This window comes from Ammospiza caudacuta, chromosome 8, assembly GCF_027887145.1.
Source record: "Ammospiza caudacuta isolate bAmmCau1 chromosome 8, bAmmCau1.pri, whole genome shotgun sequence".
Classification (NCBI taxonomy): domain Eukaryota; kingdom Metazoa; phylum Chordata; class Aves; order Passeriformes; family Passerellidae; genus Ammospiza; species Ammospiza caudacuta.
The window spans coordinates 42,070,051-42,087,483 of NC_080600.1; the positions used below are offsets into that span (position 1 = coordinate 42,070,051).

General features: G+C 41.6%; 1 protein-coding gene across 1 annotated transcript in view; it reads left to right on the forward strand.

Moving 5' to 3' along the window:
• Positions 1 to 17,433, forward strand: part of MBD5 (methyl-CpG binding domain protein 5) — a 129,007-nt gene that overhangs the window by 42,208 nt on the left and 69,366 nt on the right. Inside the window, exon 2 of the mRNA XM_058809810.1 lies at positions 8,308 to 8,405. The gene's annotated coding sequence lies outside the window, so the exon portion shown is untranslated. The remainder of the gene's footprint in view (positions 1 to 8,307; positions 8,406 to 17,433) is intronic.

The following is a 17,433-nucleotide window of genomic DNA, read 5'->3' on the forward strand; positions in this document are numbered from 1 at the left end:
GCTGCAAAAATATTATTCTCTTTTCTTCCTCAAACACACAAAAAAATAAACAACAAGGGAGTGTTCTCACCCTTCCATTCATTTCTCTGGGTTTCACATTTTTGGGAGAAGCCTGGCTCTTGGAGCTGACAGGAATTTTGTGTTTCCCTTCCAAGTGTGTCACCAGCATAGCAGGGATCTGAGGAGGTCACCAAAACTCAGTGTGCCACCAGGGTTTTGTGGGAGTGGAGTAGGGCTCTGTCACCTCCACGTGACTGGGGAGGAGAATTACTCTGGGGAGGAGAATTACTCTGGGGAGGAGAATTACTTTTGGGAGGGTATTTTTAGATACAGAAGATGTTTGGGTGAGCAGCAGTGGAGATGCAAAGGGAGTTTTTTTATACCTAGAAATTATAAAAAGCCAACATCCTTTTTTTTAGTTTTAATTTTGAGCTTGTTGGGTTTGCTGCTGTGTCCCTGAGAGGTGAGGGACGTGTGAGTGGTCACTCGGTGGTTATTTTAATGAGGCTGAGTGCAGAGAGCACTTGGTGAAATATGAGTAAATCTCATTACTCTGACGGTGCTTGCCTGACTACAAAGAAAGTTTATATTTAGTAAACTACTCACTCCTGTGACCTAGTTTGCCGGGGATGATCATTTTCTTAGCGTGGCTCTGAGCTGACTTTTCCCTGTTCCATTTCCATCAATGGGGGATTCTTCCATCTCTGCATTTCTCAGAGCAAGGAAGAGTCTGGGAAGTGAACTGAGTCCAGGAACTCCTTCCCAAAATCCCACCCAAAATGGGAGCCATTCCCTGGCTCCTGTCCCTCCATCCCTTGTCCCCAGTCCCTCTCAGCTCTCCTGGAGCCCCTTTAGGTCCTGGAAGGGCTCTGAGCTCTCCTGGAGCCTTCCCTGCTCCAGGGGAACATTCCCAGCCCATGTGCTTCTTACTCTGTTCACCTTCAAAGAGAGATCAGCTGCTCAAAAAACATTTAGGAGTGATGCAGAAAGGGAAAAAATGGAGATATTCATGTTTGGAAGATAAATGGGATTTCTTTCTAATGGAGTTTGTGTCTTGTTGAAGGCTGGGGGAGCCATTCCCTGGCTCCTGTCCCTCCATCCCTTGTCCCCAGTCCCTCTCAGCTCTCCTGGAGCCCCTTCAGGCCCTGCCAGAGCTCTGAGCTCTCCTGGAGCCTTCTCCTCTCCCTTCTTCACCCCCAGCTCTCCCAGCCCATGGCCTCTCCTGTGCTCCTTACCCTGTTCAACTTAAAAGAGATCTCAGCTGCTCAAAAAGCATTTAGGAGTCATGCAGAAAGGAAGGAAAAGGAAGATAAATGGGATTTCTTTCTAATGGCTCCTGTCCCTCCATCCCTGTCCCAAATCCCTCTGCAGCTCTCCTGGAGCCCCTTTAGGTCCTGGAAGGGCTCTGAGCTCTCCTGGATCCTTTTCTTCTCCTTTCTTCACCCCCAGCCCTCCCAGCCCATGTGCTCCTTACCCTGTTCAGCTTTAGAGATCAGCTCAAAAAGCATTTAGGAGTCATGCAGAAAGGAAGGAAATTGGGATATTCATGTTTGGAAGATAAATGAGATTTCTTTCTAATGGAGTTTGTGTCTTGTTGAAGGCTGGGGGAGCCATTCCCTGGCTCCTGTCCCTCCATCCCTTGTCCCCAGCCCCTCTCAGCTCTCCTGGAGCCCCTTCAGGCCCTGCCAGGGGCTCTGAGCTCTGCCTGGAGCCTTCCCTGCTCCAGACTCATCCACAGTTCCATGTGCTGCTCTGGTCCAGCATCAGGATTTGGGAGACACCATGGGGACAAGGCAGGGAGGGGTAAGAAAAGAAGATTTTGGAGCAATTATTTTGCTGCATTTTGTCTCCAGAGAGAATCTCCAGTTCTTGGAGCATCTCTGGGGCCTCCTCAGGACCCACGCCAGAGCTTCTCTGTGCCAGGGCCTGCCCACCCTCCCAGGGAACAATTCCCAGTTCCCAATTCCCAGTGTCCCACCCATCCCTGCCCTCTGGCTCTGGGAGCCATTCCCTGGCTCCTGTCCCTCCATCCCTGTCCCAAATCCCTCTGCAGCTCTCCTGGAGCCCCTTTAGGTCCTGGAAGGGCTCTGAGCTCTCCTGGATCCTTTTCTTCTCCTTTCTTCACCCCCAGCTCTCCCATCCCATGTGCTCCTTACCCTGTTCAGCTTTAAAGAGATCTCAGCTGCTCTGAAAGCATTTAGGAGCCATGCAGAAAGGAAGGAAATTGGGATATTCATGTTTGGAAGATAAATGGGGTTTCTTTCTAATGGAGTTTGTGTCTTGTTGAAGGCTGGGGGATTTATTTCTTCCAGAAATATTTTGGTTCTCAGAAATTTTGGTAGCTCTGGGATTTTGGCTGTAGTAAAAAGGAAAGTATCTGTTGTCTATTTACATGGAGAAAACACATTTTTTAAAATTCTATATACTTATATGCATATAATACTTATATATAATATGCAATTTAGACTTAAATTTATATATGAAATTTTGGTAGTGCTGGGATTTAGCATGTAGTAAAAAATAAAGTATTTGTTTTCTATTTACAAGGAGAAAGCACATTTTTTATTCTATATACTTATGTATATATAATACTTATATATAATATGTGAGTTAGACATTTTTTATTCTACACACTTATGTACATATAATACTTATATGTAATATGTGAGTTAGACTTAAATTCATATATGAAATGTTGGTAGTGCTGGGATTTTGTCTGTAGTAAAAATAAAGTAGCTGTTGTTTGTATACATGGAGAAAACACATTTTATTTTTCTACATGCTTATGTACATATAATACTTAAATATTATATGTGAGTTAGACATTTTTAATCTATATACTTATGTAAATATAATAATTAAATATAATGTGTAAGTTAGACTTAAATATTAAATTTATCTATTAAATTTTGGTAGTGCTGGGATTTTCCCTATATTAAAAAAATGAAGTATCTGTTGTCTATATACATGGAGAAAACACATTTTTTAAAATTCTATATACTTATGTGCATATAATATTTAAATATTATTTCTGAATTAGACATTTCTTTATTCTATGTACTTATGTACATATAATAATTAAATATAATATGTGAGTTAGACTTAAATTTATATATGAAATTTTGGTAGCGCTGGGATTTTGTAGTAAAAATAAAATATCTGATGTCTATATACAGGGAGAAAATACTTTTTTAAAAATTCTGTATATTATGTACATATAATACTTATATATAATATGTGAGTTAGACTTTTTTTATTCTATATACTTATGTACATATAATACTTACGTATAATATGTGAGTTAGACTTAAATTTATATATTGAATTTTGGTAGTGCTGGGATTTTGCCTGTAGTAAAGAATAAAGTATCTGTTGTCTATATAGATAGAGAAAGCACTTTTTTTTATTCTATATGCTTATGTACATATAATACTTAAATATTATATGTGAATTAAACATTTTTTATTCTATATACTTATGTGCATGTAATAATTAAATATAATATGTGAGTTAGACTTAGGTGGGATTTTGCCTGTAGTAGAAAATGAAGTATCTGTTGTGTATTTTCTGGAAGAAAACACTTTCTTTAAAATCCTGTATACTTATGTACATATAAATATGCGAGTTAGACTTTTTTTATTATATATACTTACGTATATATAATACCTATATGTAATATGTGAGTTAGACTTAAATTTATATATTAAATTTTGGTAGCACTGGGATTTTTCCTGTAGTAAAAACAAAGTATCTGTTGTCTATTTACATGGAGAAAACACATTTTTTTAAATTCTATATACTTATATGCATATAATACTTATATATAATATAAGTTAGACTCAAATTTATCTATTAAATTTTGGTAGCACTGGGATTTTTCCTGTAGTAAAAATAAAGTATCTGTTGTCTATTTACATGGAGAAAACACATTTTTAAAATTCTATATACTTCTATGCATATAATACTTATATATAATATAAGTTAGACTCAAATTTATCTATTAAATTTTGGTAGCACTGGGATTAGTAGAAAATAAACTATCTGTTGTCTATTTACATGGAGAAAACACATTTTTTTATTCTATATACTTATATGCATATAATACTTATATATAATATAAGTTAGACTCAAATTTATCTATTAAATTTTGGTAGCACTGGGATTAGTAGAAAATAAACTATCTGTTGTCTATTTACATGGAGACAACACATTTTTTAATTCTATATACTTATCTACATATAATACTAACATATAATATGTGAGTTAGACTTAAATATGAAATACAGAGACCAGTATCTGGTGCAGAGTACAGCACAGCATCCCCAGTCTGCCCTTTACCAGAATACCATGAAATTTGTAAGATTAAAATTAAAATCCTACTTTTAGTTAAAATATCTTCCTGTTTCTAAAGGTGATTAGAAAATTCCATTCTCTTGTGGTAAGTGGTAAAAATAAGTGGTAGCTAACAGTGAAGAGCGGGATGGAATTCTTGCTCAGGACGGTCCTGGAGCAGCCTCATCTGCCCTGTGATCTCATCTCTGACAAAACAATCTGACCTGCTGTGTTTATCTCTCACTGCTCACTGCTCATTCCAGAGAAGGCTTGGGGCAGCCTTTCCAGCATGGCTGTGGAATCAAAAAGGGACCCACTGGTGTTTTCCTGCTGCTGCTTCTGCAGGGCTGCCTTTGGAGCTGAGCTGGGTCTGAGCCCTGAGCAGGATCCAGCCCTGCCCATTCCTGCCTGTCCCTGCTCCTGTCCTGCTCCTCCTCAGGTGTGAAAAGGCTGAGATCCCTTCAGCGCTTTCCAATCTGCTGCTCCTTTGCATTTCCCACCACAAAAAGAAAAAAGGAAATCTTTTCCTCCTAACTGTGCGTGCAGATATTGTGTTCCGCATCGAAAATTCTGCTGTTTCCTGCCTGCATTTATCTTGCTGTGGAATCATTTTCATGTGACTGGAAGGATTTTTTTCTCACAAACAAGAAAAACACCTCCCAGAGGCAACGACTGGTGGAAATTGCAGAGGCTTTGGAGTGTTTCTGTGGTGGTGCATCCCTAATATTCCCTTATCTAACAGAAAATGATGTGAGATTTTGCACCTGTCTGAGCTGATGGGCTTCTTTTCATTCCTAAACATCTCTAGGAAGCTCAGGCATGTTTGTCACCCTGAGATTGAAGAATTATCATGGAATTCTGGAATGGGTTGGGTTGGAAAGGGCTTTAAATCCCATCCAATGCCACTCCTGCCATGGGCAGGGACATTTCCACTGTCCCAGGGTGCTCCAAACCCTGTCCAGCCTGGCCTTGGACATTCTAGGGATCCAGGGGCAGCCACAGCTTCTCTGGGAATTCCATTCCAGCCCCTCCCCACCCTCCCAACCAGGAATTTCTAAATGAATTTTTATTTAGTAATGAATTTTTGAACATTTAATAATTCTTGTCACGTATTCAGACAGTTCAGCTTCTTCAAAGTTGTTGCATGGGAATAAATGAACAAAAATTTATAGGAAGTTTCATATCTCAGAAGATACTAAATGCTGAGTTGTATCTAAAGAAATGTTTTGTCCCCAGTCCAGGAAGAAATTTCAAAGAAAAAAAAAAAAAAAGAGAAATCAAAACAGTTTCTTCCATTTGAGCAGAGACATATGTTTGGTGGGTTGGCACCAGACTAGGATGCAGAATCCTGTAGAACCAACTCTTCATACTCTGGGATATTTAGAGGAACAACATTCAAAATAAAGTGCTGGAGAACAGAAGAAAAAGAGAAAAATTTAAAAAGGAGAACGGGGAGCACCTGAAGAGCAGCACAAAGGAATTCCAGGGAGTCCAGGATCCACAGGGATCTGTTGGAGCACCCTGGGACGGTGGGAGCTGTCCCTGCCCATGGCACGGGTGGCACTGGATGGGCTTTGAGGTCCCTTCCAACCCAAACCATCCTGGGATCATCTGTCTTTATTTGTGTATCAAATATCTTAGAGGAGTCAACACCATAAATCACAGAAAACATTTAATTCCATCAATAAATTCCCATTAATTGGAGGTGAGGTCATAGTGACTCCTCCTGGTCTTAGGATGATGATCATAAAATCATATTTAGAAAAAAAATGAAGCTCTGGGGTGTCATTCAGCAAAATGAACAAGTCCCAAGAAATTCAGCAGATTTCCCTTGAAAGATGTGGTTAAACACAGAAGAAATTTCTTCCCAGTGCTGTGATGCTCCAAGCCCTTGGAGAAGGCTTAGAGGTTTTGAGAACAAAATTAATGATACCCTTACAATTATTGCAGTTGTTCCGTTTGAGAGTGATGATTAAATCTGATCAGAAATAACATCTGCAGTGGGAGCAGAGTTTAAATATCTGGATTGTGGCTGTGCAGTTCACAAAGAAAACAGAAAATATCATCTATTAACACAAAAGGCAACGTGAGAATGATTTACTTGTCAGTGGAAAAAATAAAATACAGATCTTTTCATGGCACTGGAAAAAATGTGGGGAGATTAAGAACTGAATGAGAAGTTTGAAGCACAGTTGATAGAAAACCTCAGCACCAAATTATGTGAACAAAGTCACTTAAAGGGAAGACTCAGAACCACTTTGGAGACTGCAAACAAAATCTGTTTAAAGTGGCACAATGAAATATTTCATCATCATCGCAGAGCTGCTCCATATTGTGTGTTCTGCCTTTAAAATGCCATTTTTCACTCCAATTCTCAATCCATTTCCCAATTTTTTGCAGGTGGGCTTTCTTCTTTGGAGCCACTGATCCAAACTTCTGTTTGGAATCAGTTGTTGGGTCCTGCCTGGATTTCTGTGCCAGTTTATTCCTTGGACTTTGTTGGGTTGGGCTTAGGGATGGGATTGGGGTTGGGTTAGAGGCCAAATAAAGGACACAAAGCCAAGGAGCTGTCAAAAGGTGGTGCTGGTTGAACTTGGTGATCTCAGAGGCTTTTTCCATCCTGAACTGCTCCTGATTCTGAGGGGTTGTAGGTTTTGGCTGCACAAGGTGTGGGCTTAAAGGTTTGGGTTTAGTGGATTTGGGGTTGGAAACGCCCTCCAAGGTCATGGAATACAAGCTTTGTCACCAGAGCCCTGAGTGCCACCTCCAGGCGTTCCTGGCCCTCAGTGCACCAACATTTGGTGTCCAGGCTTGGGTTGTTCAGTGATGCTGAGCTCAGCACCAGATCCTTTTCACCTCCTGTTTCACAGAAACTTTGTGACTTCCAGGTCCTCCTTGAGCCTTCAATTATGAATAAAACCTTTTTCCATTCCTCTCCTGCCCCTCAACCCCACCTTGAACCACATCTGGACGTTCCTCACCAATCTGGGTCATACCAGAGCCTGCCCAGCAGCTCTTGAGGGGTTCCCTGGCTCATTTGGGGCCTGGGATGTTCTCCCCAGGCTGTGGGTGCAGGCACTGCACATTCCCATCTCAGATCTGCAGGAGAAGGAGAGGGAACAGAATTGTGGCAGTTTTATTCCAGACACTGATGGGATTTGTTTCCTCTGCGAGGATTTGGCATTTTGGGGAGCTCTAGAAGGAGCAGAGTGTCCATGTAGGGATTCCATAACTTGCTGGTTTGTGGCAGAAGTTCTGTTTGAGAGTGATGATTAAATCTGATCAGAAATAACATCTGCAGTGGGAGCAGAGTTTAAATATTGGATTGAAAGGTGTTTTATCTCAGGAGGGTTTTCCTGTGCTCAGACTTGGGTTCCTCTATGGTCTTAGAAAGTCTAAACCAAGTGAAACTGAGTAAAAAACAAAAATTGTTTACAAGACCAAAACTTTTGGGCCTGATGAGTTTTCTAGTGATTGAATTTTTTATATTTATCTTTCCATAGCTTCAGTGCTGAGATATGAAAGCAGCACTAACAAATTGTGCTCTGGGGTTATGTTGTTGAGTAATTTTATTTTTTTAAAATCATAACTGGCATTTCGAGTGACCTTGTCTTAAAGTTACCTTTAATTTCAGCCTAGGGAGGTGGTTTAACTTTTCATAATCTATTAGTGCTTATAATATATCACATTTCAATGCTAATTTGTAATCTTATTTAAATGAAATTTTAACTCATGGGACCCTTGCTGTTGTTATTTTGGTATAAGAGCGAATTCCCCAAATGTTTTTTTAAATATATTAATGCAAAATAATTATCATATTCCTCAAGCAGACCAATCCCTTCCCATGTAGTGACTGTTTATTTCTAACACCAGCTCCGAAATTCACGTGTTCCATGAAATTGTGCCTTTTGAATCAGTAAATCAAGCAGTGTTTAGCTCTCCTGGCTGATTTTGTGCTCTGGTGTTGCTGTGCAGATCCTTGCTGACGATGGTGGTCGCTGGAGGCAGCACTCTTGAAGATTATATCATTTACAGACAAGATCTCTGAAATCTGTTTCCTTCACACAGCAAAGGTAACTCAAATAATCCACATTATGCATTTATCTCAAAGTAATAAGCTTGGGTTTGACCTTCAAAATTGAACAGCAGCTGAAGTTTTGCAGGCTGACCATTCTGCCAAATTTAACCCCTTTTTTAAATAATCATTTTAATTTATTCTGAAGTGAAAAATGATAAAAATCAAGGGAAAGAGCTCAGTTTCTTCTCCTCCTTTTAGTTACAGGAATATCCATCCTTCCTTAGCTTCTGTTTTTTTCCTTCACTTAATATTTTTCTTTATTATTAATGTTTTCCTTTATTCTTCTTTTCTCATGAGTGTTTTCACCTGCAGATCAGTTACAATATTTTTGTGGCACTGATGAGAAGCAGCACTGCCTTAAAATCTAAAGAATAACTGAGGATTGGGCTTATGTTCAAAAAGACAAAAATTAGGTGAAAAAAGGGTAAAACAGTGGTAAATTTCTATAGAATTTTTAAAGTATAACTTCTTTAAATTAAATATTGAAAGCACAAATCTGCTGTGTCCTGTGCCATTTATTTTCTCTGCTTGTATTATTTATTATCAGTAAATGATCCAAAGAAATAAATGTGAGGGTATTCAGGAGAGTTTTGTTTATGGATCATTTTTTCCTATTTTGAAACTAACTCTCTATAAACACCATAGGTAATATGGGACTTATTTTTTTTTCTATTATGGAAATAGAGCTAATTTTCCCACTCATTATCTGCTGTTAATTTAATGTGTGGCAATATCTGAAATTTAGTGCTGATTATGGCAGTAGATTTTTGGTTAGCAGTACAGCTCATCTATGAGCAAACCAATTAAGACATCATTTCAGAATATAATTGAGCTCCTAATGGGGCACTTGAATTCACTGGGAATTTACATATTTGCTTTTCTTTGCTTTAGCAGAGAGGTCCAAAATGAAGCTCCAGCTTCAGTTTTGAACTTCTGGAGGCACCAACTCGAGCTGAGCCTTTTCAAAGTGAAGCCTCTAAAATGCTCTTGAGTAAGGGCAGGGATAAATTCATGGATAAGCTGCTTAATTCTGAATTCTGAACTCTGGGTGGCCCTGAGGAGGTGGGAATTTGAGGAACACAATTCAGCTGTTCTCAGGATGCTGAGGCCCAGGTGATGCTCTGGTGCAGCACAGTTAAAACTGATTTAAATACCAAGTTTGCTCAGTGTTTGTAATTAATTTGCTCCTTTTAGTCAAATCAGGATCTGCTGGGAAAGGGCTCATTTTGCAGAGGTTTAGAATACAGATCTTTCTATACATTTATAATATATACACATATATAATCTCTGTTTTGAAGCAGTATCAATAGAGAATTCTTGGAAGTGCTGTGTTAGCCCACACAAATTAAGTGTGTCATTTATGGAGTCTTTGAAAATGAAGGGAAAAAATTTAAGCAGTTCTCTTCCCTTTTCATCTTCCCTTGGTTTGGGGATTTTTTTGACCCTCAGAAGGAAAATTTTTCCATTTAAAAGACAAGAGAGGTTATTTATGCCTCTGCCTCATTGAGGGGTTGATTTGTGTTGTTGTCACTCTTCCCTTCCAGGATAGACCTTTGCAAGTTTCCATTTGTTCTAAAATAGGAATCCACACCATTTGGAAAACCAAATGTTTTGGGGGAATAATTACCAAAGTCTGTGTTTGGGTTTTGAAAACCCTTTTTTTTTTTTTTTCTATGTGAAAAACTAGGGCAGGGAAAGTAGTTTTCTCTGTAAGGTTCATGTTGTACTGGTTATTTCCTGAAAGTTTTAATATATACATGTGGATAAACCTCAGGATGCTCCAGTGAACTCCAAGAAAACATTTAGTTCTCATTCTCAGCATCCTAACTTGTATTTTCTACTCTTTTTTTCTCCCACCAAAGTGCTCACAGCTGTGCAGGTACTGCAGCCACTGCTGCTGTTCCATTTGATCTATTTTTAAAGCAGGGGCTCTCTGGATGGAATCCACATTCCTGTGTAGTCCAATAGTCCCAAACCTTCCTGACCCTGCCTCACCCACTCAGACCTCGTGCATTATCTTTAATTATATGATAACATTGCAGTTTTCCTCTGTAGAAACCCTTCCATTAAATAAATGGAATTTAACCAGCAATCCGCTGCCTTTAATTGTTCAATCCTTCCTTCCTTCCTCAGAAATGGTCAGGCCTTTCCCTGCAGATGGAATTCACAATTTGTGCATTCTTGCACCTTTTAGCAACAGGTTTTGGAGAATCTCACACTGGTTTGTGTTGGAAGGGACATTAAAATTCATCCAGTTCTGTGGGAGGGACAACTTCCACTGCCCCAGGGTGCTCCAGCCTGGCCTTGGGCACTGCCAGGGACCCAGGGGCAGCCACAGCTTCTGGGAATTCCCAATTCCCAATGTCCCACCCATCCCTGCCCTCTGGCACTGGGAGCCATTCCCTGGCTCCTGTCCCTCCATCCCTTGTCCCCAGTCCCTCTCAGCTCTCCTGGAGCCCCTTCAGGCCCTGCCAGGGGCTCTGAGCTCTGCCTGGAGCCTTCCCTGCTCCAGACTCATCCACAGTTCCATGTGCTGCTCTGGTCCAGCATCAGGATTTGGGAGACACCATGGGGACAAGGCAGGGAGGGGTAAGAAAAGAAGATTTTGGAGCAATTATTTTGCTGCATTTTGTCTCCAGAGAGAATCTCCAGTCCTTGGAGCATCTCTGTGGCCTCCTCAGGACTCGCTCCAGAGCTTCTCTGTGCCAGGACTCACCAACCCTCCCAGCCAGGAATTCCCAATTCCCAACAATTCCCAATGTCCCATCCATCCCTGCCCTCTGGCTCCTGTCCCTCCATCCCTTGTCCCCAGTCCCTCTCAGCTCTCCTGGAGCCCCTTCAGGCCCTGGAAAGGTCTCCTGGATCCTTCCCTTCTCCAGGTGAGCACCCCCAGCTCTCCCAGCCTGGCTCCATAGGTGCTCCAGCCCTGCAGCAGCTCCATGGAACCCTCTGGGCTCTCCAGCAGCTCCAGGTTTTCCTTGTTTTGGGACAAATCCATCATTAATAACAGGGAAACTGGCACTGCACACCTGTGAGAACAAGCAGGGTTTGCATGTGTCCATCTTTTCCAACATGGCAAATCCCAGCTGGATTTGGGAGGAACTGGTGCTGTGCTCTAAGTGACAGACCCTGCAGTGCCCTGTGCCCTCCCCAGCTCCAAACCTCACTGTGTCTGGGCCGTTGCTGAGGCAGCTGCAGAATCCATCCCCCTGCAGAGCCCTGCCCTGTCGCTTTCTCGGCTGTTTAGGCGGCCTGGAAAGGCCCAGGGGTGGCCTTGGACAGCCCGCGCTTCAAAGGACGAGAAGAGGCTTCAGATCTTTTCTCGGTCTCGGTGTTTATTAATTGTTTATCTAAAAGATTTTCTCTCGGCCCGACAGAGGTCTGCACAGCAAGTCAGCCATGAGCACACTGCGAGCCCCTGGGGCGGTCACCTATCTTTATACTCAAAGTTACGTGTACAATATTTATCAATTTTCCCCAATACCTTCTACCCTTATTGACCAGTGCACTTCTAATAATAACCAATCCCAAAGTGCCACCATCACCACAGAAGATGGAGGCCAAGAAGAAGAAGAAGGACAGGACACGCCCCAATTCCTCCATCTTACTTCTTTAGACCCCCCTGTACAGAAATCCTAAACCCTGTGTTTTACACTTTAACTAACTTATCCCTTCACCATTCACCCAGTGAAATCCTCCCATCCTCATACAGGTGTCGTCTCCTGTGTCGGATCAAAGTCCAGCCACCAGACACTCCTGGCAACATTCCAGGACTCCCGAGCCCCCCAAGGGTGGTCTCGGTCACTCTGCACCTCCATCCTGAGGTGCTGAGATCCCACACTGGCTGTGCTGCCCCTGCTCAGGGCAGCTTCTGCTCCCACCCTGTCCTGCTCTGGCTTTGGCCTTGGCTTGTCTGAGCCAGCCTTGCTCCCACACTGCTCTGCTCAGCCCGTTTCTCCTGGATTGGCATTGAAAGCAGGAGCCCACTTCCCTCTTCTGCAGGCCTGATGTTTTTCTGAGAACAATCAATTTTCTGTCTCGCTCTCTCTTCTTTCCATATGAAAGGCTTGGAGGTTTGTGAAATCCCAAGGTGCTCTCTCTAAAGCGAGGTATAAACGAGTTCTACCTTCTTTTTTTATTCTTAATTTTATTCTTAAATTTAATAAAAGGAGACCTACTTCATTTGAATGTTTTTTCTACTGAAATTATTTTAAGGATTTGGGTTAAAATAAAAAGACGTTTTGCTAATGTTGCTCTTTAATATCACAACTTTTAGGAGCCTTTTAGAGCCAAATTTTCAAAGTACATTTGAAATGGAATAGATTTGATAAGTTGTCCTCTGCCTGAGCAGAAATTTTTGTACCACTTCTGCCAAGTTTTTGCAAGAAGTTTGTTTTCCATGATCCCCATTTCTCTTCCAGCTGCTCCTTCTGAAACTGAATTATGGTCTGGCATTTTGAATTTTTCCTTACACAGATATTGTAAATAAAACCAACTACAAAGGCTTTTCATTTTGAAAAATTGGAGCAGCAGGCACCCTGAACAAAAGGAAATGTTCCCAACACTCCTTTTATTGTAACCAAATTAATCAAGCTCAGAGATTTGGTTGTAATTTCAAAGTTAAATGTTTAAGTAATGCAAAACTTTGTAGTCCTGCAGTGCCTCTCTCTTTAAAATTCATAACAAAACAGCAAAATTGTTACAGTTAATTTTTTTAATAGTTAATTGTTCTTAGCAAAGCTAAAGATTGGCTTCCTACAACCCCAGGAACATAAATACCTCCAGAAAGTGTTGAGGTTTTTGGGATGTCTCCAGAAAATGTTGAGGGTTTGGATTATTTCAGTCTGTGGTAGTAGAAAAAGTTACATCTCCATCCTTAGGTTTTCCTGAAATATCACAAGAAATTTCTGTGAAGTTAAAGTCACATCTTTTTGCTGAAAGGGCTGCTGGTTTAAAATAATAGATAGGAGATCCTGTCATTATTTATTATTGTAAATAATATTTAGAAGAAGAATGTATAGTGTAGTACTTAAGATAAACCAAATCATTCTTTTCTGTTGAACCACCAAACCAAACTCAGATCATTGATTTTTGTTTTAATAATTCCTTCTGAAAAAATTAAAAAAAAAAAAAAAAAAAACCAAACCAAAAAGAAACTCAAGGGCAGCAAATTTAAAATGTAGCTGTTAATGAAAACCTAAAAAAAGTTGATTTTTTTTTACATGAAGATGGCCTGAAAGGTTGTGAAGGGATTCTTTTTTTCATTTGGTGTTTCAGTTTTGTTTTCTTTTCCCCTTTCTACCAATCCACATCCTTGGAGAGCCACAATCATGGTGAAAAATGTATGGAAATGCTTTAGGAAGGCATCATCATTTCTGAGATTCTCAACTGGCCTTTTCCTAGAAGGATCCCAGTCCAGGGAAATGCTTGAAAATGAAAACCAGGGATGCTTTTAAAATCAAACACAGCAAGTTCCTGAAGAAAGGAGCCTCTCTTCCTCTCCAGACCCGTGGTGATCCTCCAGAGCTGCACACAAAAAGGGTTATTTTGATTTTTTACCACATTCCTGAAAAATATTCCTGAGAGGGGAAGATTCTCACCAAGGTGGGGCAGTAGTTGCCACAGTTGGCTTTGGCTCAGCCTCCCAAGCTGAGCTTGGATCCCTTCAAAGGGTTCCTCACATTTCTTGGAGGTTTCATCTCAGAATCAGGGTTGGAAAAGACCTATAAGGTCCCAGAGTCCAACCTTAACCAACCCAAATCCACCCTCAGATTATTGGTGCCATTCTGAGAGTGAGAGCAAAACAGCTCCCCCCACTCTCAGAATGGCCCAGAATTTAGGGCAGGGGAAGATGAACTCAAGTTTCTGCTGAAAAACTCATCAAAAGTTAAAATATCTTCTCTTTTTTGATTTAATCCAGGAACTAAAGCTGTTCAGGACACAGATCCAGTGAATTTTCCAATCTATTTGAGGTGCTTGTTGTTTAGATTTTGGAAAACAAAATGCTCTTGTTTCTGTGCCACATAAATGGGAGTTCACTGGTGAATCTCTATGTGATTTGATAATAAAAAGTTCATCAGGAAGCAGCTCCAGGAGTGAATTCTTGGTTCATTCCTGTCCCAATGAGGGAACAGCAAAACCTGGCCACAGGTGCCCCCTCAATAAAAAGAAAATCATAAATATTACAGGTATTATAATGTATATTTAACCTCCTCAAGCTAATTCCAACACCATTTTTTAATGCTGCTAATTTTTATTTGGAAGTTTTATACCTTTGCCAGTGCAGACATTTATGCTGGTTCAGACCTATATATATATATATTTATTATTTTTTTCCCCCTTAAGTTTTCTTTTTATCTGCAGCGCAATTTGAGCATTTGAGTGGCAGCGAGTGACATTTGCAGAGGACAGATCCTGCAGGCAAATGAGCAGGTGACAGGAGGCACAATGGCACTCAGGAATAGTCTGACACGTGGGTGTTCTGACTGGAGGATCCTCTTTGTGCTCCATGGAGTTCTCATGGAGCAGCCTGCAGCTGATGTTGTGTTCTCAGGGTACAGAATTCAATGGATCCCCAGCACACACAGCCTTCAGCTGGGCTTCTCTACACCTTTCTGCCTTTTAATGCCACCCAAAGTGCAGAAAGCTGAGTAAACTGCCTCTGGTATGCACATGCCTTCATCAGGTTAATGTTTATTACTCACTTGCCTGTGATCCTTGGAAAATAGTTCTTGGGAACGGCTGGTGGGAGAGAAGGAGCTTTGTTCCTGTGAAGGGCACTTCAAAACTCACTGGAAACCACAAAACTTTTATCTTCCAGTGAAGCAAGTTAGCAAATCCCTGATTCAGGTGATTAAAAACTACTAATCATGCTGCCTAAAACCAATAAAGTCAAATTATCAATATTTGGCTGATTTTTCCATGTCAGGAAATCATGTGGGTAGCCCTGTTCTGCAGCCCTGCAATCCTGTAAAATCCAATTCTTTTACAGAGTCTTCTCTTGGAAAGGATTGGGAGGGTTTAAAGGTGAGCCAGGCACCTTCCTGAGCACCAGGGTATAAATTCTGGGGGTTCCTACCAAATCTTTTTCTTTAATTCAGTTGTTTTTTCTTAGTACTTAAAAGGCTTTTTTTCTGATGCCTTTTCAGTGGAAATTATAATTATGACCTAGTCCATACATAAAACTGATTTTTCTGATTCGTCTTAAATTGCATTTCCTTGATGATCTAAAATCTAAAATACATTTCAAGCTTTTAAAAATAGACCAGAGAAGGGGACAAGTCCCTGCTTTGACACAGATGTTTCTGCAGGAGGGCAAATGCCCTCAGATTATCATGATGGTCCCATCTAAACATATTTAAAATACAAAATTGCACATTCTCCATGAATAGTTTTGATTTGGGCTGCAGGAATGTGGAGCTAAAATTCCCCTTAAAGATGGTTTATAATTCTGAAGGACCAGCCTGGCTGCAGCTGCAGGGACAGGGATAAGGACAGGCTGATGAGCCCGGAGCAGGAGATGGGAATCACAAACCTGATCCCTGGAAAAACAGACTGGGAGCCAGGTTTGATTCCCAAAGTCATAGTGATACCTCGAGGCTGCCCTAAAACAGGGGCTGGGCAGAGTCCCAGAATAAAGCAGGGATTCACTCACAGCATCTCCTCCATGGATCCCCCTTGGGCAGCACCAGAGCCCAGCCAGGGCTGCACCCAAGATGAACCAAAATGGCCCCAAAATGCACGAGCGCTGCCGGGGTCTGTCCCTGGGATCAGCTCTGCTCCATTTGCACCTTGCAGTTCATTGTCCCATTGCAGCTTTAGCCCCTGCAGTCCCACCCTGCTTGTTTTTCTCTCTCCAGCCCACGGGGTTTGTTGTAGTTGAGACAGAGACGGCACAAAGCAACACACTCCATTTTCAGAAGGCTTCAAACTAAATATTTTATTGTATATATTTTTATGTGTGCTTTTTTATATATTCTTACAAATCTCCTAAGTTTACTCATTGGTCACAAGAAACAAACAAAGTGCTCATTGGAATAGGCAGCTGCAGGTTTCTCTTATTGATCCTTCTTCCTTTCTTGGTTTCTATGTCAAAAACCTTGGCAGAAAATTCTTTCAGGGGTAAAAATGGATCCTCTTGTCAGACTTCTCTGTGGCTCACAGAAGCTGCTGGAAAACCTCTTCCACAGCTGTTTGTGCTCTTGGGAGCACAAACCTGAGATTTGGCTCATTTGTCCTTGGTGCCCAGCTGCAGCAGGAATTGTTTTGTCTCCCTGCTCTGTGCACAGAGCTCAGCACCCTTAAACATTATCCCTTTTACACTAAAGCAGCACAGAACCTGAAAAATATAAAAGCCAAACTTGAGGCATCAATATTCAAGTACTTTAGTGAAGAGGGGAGTGTGGCTCATCCATGAGAAAATCCTTCAAACCAGGAATAGTTTTTGAGAAACCTTTCCTGGAGTGAAGATGGGAGTGGAGCCCTCACTGGGTATGGCTGGTGTGGTTGTGTTTGGCATCTCTGGATCTGTTCCCTGCAGGATTTCATTTTCCTTTTGCTTCTCTAGGCATCCAGGGGAGAGTAAGGAAGGGCTTTGGGGTGACTCTCCAGTTCCTAAAGGGGCTCCAGGAGAGCTGAGAGGGACTGGGGACAAGGGATGGAGGGACAGGAGCCAGGGAATGGCTCCCAGTGCCAGAGGGCAGGGATGGATGGGACATTGGGAACTGGGAATTCCTGGCTGGGCTGTGCAGGATCCCTGGCAGTGCCCAAGGCCAGGCTGGACAGGGCTTGGATCACCCTGGGACAGTGGAAATGTCCCTGCCCATGGCAGGGGTGGCACTGGATGAGTTTCCAAGCCCACCCCCTGTGGGACTGTCTGAATTTCAGAAGCAGCCCAGTGACTGTGCCCAGCCTCCTGCAGCTCCCAGGCTATCACCTTTCACAGGCCCTGCTCACAGCTCCCTGATCTTGTTTCAGACCTGGGACTGACACTGAGCTCAGCACAGCACCCACAAAACTGTTTC